The 3,287-nt window shown below is 42.3% G+C and overlaps 1 non-coding gene across 1 annotated transcript; it reads left to right on the top strand.

The window, feature by feature from the left end:
• Nucleotides 1-2,798: 2,798 nt before the first annotated feature.
• On the top strand, nucleotides 2,799-2,905 carry LOC148561588 (small nucleolar RNA R71). Its single transcript, XR_015887569.1, has one exon. It is a non-coding gene; the product is annotated as a small nucleolar RNA R71 (small nucleolar RNA).
• Nucleotides 2,906-3,287: the final 382 nt, after the last annotated feature.

Below are 3,287 nucleotides of genomic sequence, written 5' to 3' on the forward strand. Positions count from 1 at the left end.
AGTAAATGAAAGGTGTGGATTGAATGTGTAAGCCTATGATGAACGGATGGGGTTTAGCATGGGATGGGCACAAGGATCATAACTTTTATGATGGGGTTGGTTCAGTTTCCAAGCGTGTTCTTCTTCCAATGTTGCATGGCAACATTTCCCAATACATTCCCCTTTGACACATGTGTATAGTCCCCTCCTTTTGAAATGGCCGAAACCTCCTCCTTCAGTTGTCCCATCAATTCTCCTACACAATAAAAGAAATGTGATTAATAAATTTGTGGATAGTGGCGGCAAAATTTAAAAGGAAAGAATAACTACTTTTTAAAATTTTTGTTTCTAAATGGTAAGTGCTTATTCATGAATACAAACCAACTGACTAATTAACTGTCCATGTATGCAACATTGGTGACACTAAACTTAGTTTGTGGCACTGTGGTGTAAAAAGATTTGTTCAAGGTGCTAAGAGTGACATGATTTTTATGTCCTCTTAGTGTTCCTTGAACACCAAACTTGTTCTTCACTATGTGCTGCATAAAAAGATTCATTCAAGTATGTGTCAAAGTTGATTTAGAATTCATGAGCCTTGCGTTATTAACTACTTTAAAAGCATATAAAACATGGGTTGCCTCCCATGAAGCGCTTCTTTAGCATCACTAGCTTGACATTCTGACTTTGTCAGGGTGGTTGGTAATGCTTCAGATCTTCTCCCCTCGCAGTAAACCTATCTCCATTGGCTTCATCAAGAATCTCCACATGCTTTAAGGAGAGGATTCTGTTGATGGTGAAAACTTTAGGTAGCTGAGATGGGATGGTGGGGAGATGAGATGGGATAACTGGGAAATAAGCTGAGATCACTTTATCCCCTGGAGAGAAATCCTCTGTAGGGATCTTCTTGTTCCTCCACCTCCTTGGTGCCTTCTTCTTTGTTTCTTTTACTGTTGTCCTGCTCTTTGTGGCCTCTTTTTCCAATGAAATTTTGTTGCTGGTCTCATATGACTCTGATGGTTTAGGCTCCTCTTGGTTCTCTTTTAGCTGTGACACCTCCTGACTATTTTGCTCAGCAACCAAAGGAATTCCCAGGTGTACAGTTTGTGCTTCAGTGCTTGTTTCTTCCACCAATGCTTTGTTGGGATCTTCCTTTGGTTCCTTGTTTTCTTGATCTGCTTCTTGTGAGGGTTTGAAGATATTGAAAGTAAGTTGTTCATCATGTATCCTCAGTATTAGCTCTCCTCGCTCCACATCTATAAGCGCTCGGGCTGTAGCTAGGAATGGTCTTCCCAATATGATTGGGTGAAGGTGACTCTCTTCCATTTCCAATATGACAAAGTCTGTGGGAAGGAAGTAGTTCCCAACCTTTACTAACACGTTTTCAACCACTCCTACTGCTTGTTTTTGAGTTTTGTCAGCCAGCCTGATGACTACGTCTGTGGGCATTAGCTCATTGATCTGCAGCTTTTTCATAAGGGATAAAGGCATTAAGTTGATGCTTGCTCCCAGGTCACATAGTCCTTTGTCAAACATTGTTTCTCCTATGGCACAGGGGATATGAAAACTCCCTGGTTCCTTCATTTTTGTAGGCAACTTTAGTTGAATGAGTGCACTGCACTCCTTATTCATCACTATTGTTTGTCCTCCTTTGAGTGAGCTTTTCCTGGTCAGCAGCTCTTTCATATACTTAATGTACGAGGGCATTTATTGGAGAGCCTTGATGAATGGTATGTTTACATGGAGAGATGCAAACATATCAAGGAACTTTGAGTATATTCTCTTTTCCACACCACCGTTGAGTCTTTGGGGAAAAAGGTGCATAGAGTTTCAGCATTTTCTTCTGTGAAATTTTGGTTTCTTGGTGACCCTCTTCCTGCTTCTCTGCTGAAGTATCTCCAGAGTGTTCGAAGTGTTTGTTCAGCTCTTCCTCAGTCCCCTTACCACTTTTAGTGACCATCTTGCAGTCTTCCCATCTTACTTTCTTTGCTTCTCCTCTCGGGTTTTTCTCTGTGTCACTTGGGAAGCTGTTAGTAGGTTTGGGAATCCTCTCAGAGAGGTATCCCACTTGAAATTCTAGCCTCTTAATGGTGTCTCCCTGGTTTTTGATATTAGCTCGCACCTCCTCCTTGAACACCTTGTTCTCTTAGAGTTCCTTACATATGCCTTCAAGTAGGGTCTCAATCCTTGAGAGTCTATCTTCCGATAATGGTGAGTTGAGATTGGAGGGATGAGAAGGGCCATTTTGGCTTTGGTATAGATGTTGAGATGTGTTGTTAGGTGGGTGCTGATATGATCTCTGTGTGGAATATTGATAAGCTGCATTGTTGTTGGGGTTGTGACGTCTCTGATCTTGGCCTTGATCTTGTTAATTTCCCCACCCAAAGTTTGGGTGGTTCCTCCAACCAGGATTGTAAGTTTTGGAGTAAGGATCATGGTTTTGCCTAGATGAATTTCCAATGTAGTTGGCTTCTTCCTGATCACCCTCTGCCTCTGTATTCACTCCTTCTTGAGCTAATGATGAGGCAGTGATTGCTGCTACTTGATTCCTCTCCATCTTCTTGGTAAGGTCAGCCAACTGCTTGGTGATCATCTTGTTTTGGGCCAGCAGTGCATCCACATTGTTCAGCTCCATTACTCCTCTAGTGTTGCCTCTTTCAGAAGCATAGAAGTAGTCATTCTCAGCTACAGTCTCAATGACATCTATGGCTTCTTCAATGGTCTTCTTCTTGTTCAGAGATCCCCCGAATGAGTGGTCTACTGCCTTCTTTGATTCATAAGAAAGACCTTCATAGAAAATGTGTAACTGCACCCATTAATTGAACATATCTGGCGGGCACCTTCTTGTCAAGTCCTTAAACCTCTCCCATGCTTCATAGAGAGTTTCACCATCTTGTTGCCTGAAGGTTTGTACCTCAGCTCTCAACCTGTTGATCCTTTGAGGAGGATAGAATCTTGCCAAGAATTTGTTCACCACATCTTCCCAGGTTGTTAAACTCTCCTTCGGGAAGGATTCTAGCCATTTAAATGCTTTGTCCTTGAGTGAGAATGGAAACAGAAGCAATCTGTAGGTGTCAGGATGAACACCATTAGACTTCACAGTATCACATATCCTCAAGAATGTGGTGAGATGTTGATTGGGGTCTTCTTGGATACTTCCTCCGAGTGAACAGTTGTTCTGAACGAGGGTGATGAGCTGTGGCTTTAGTTCAAAGTTATTGGCACATACGGTTGGCTTTTGGATGCTACTTCCACAGTTTCCTGGGTTTGGATTTATGTAAGATCCCAGAACCCTTCTCTCTTGTCCCGCA

Source organism: Arachis ipaensis, chromosome B6 (assembly GCF_059453495.1).
Source record: "Arachis ipaensis isolate K30076 ecotype BB chromosome B6, ASM5945349v1, whole genome shotgun sequence".
NCBI lineage: Eukaryota > Viridiplantae > Streptophyta > Magnoliopsida > Fabales > Fabaceae > Arachis > Arachis ipaensis.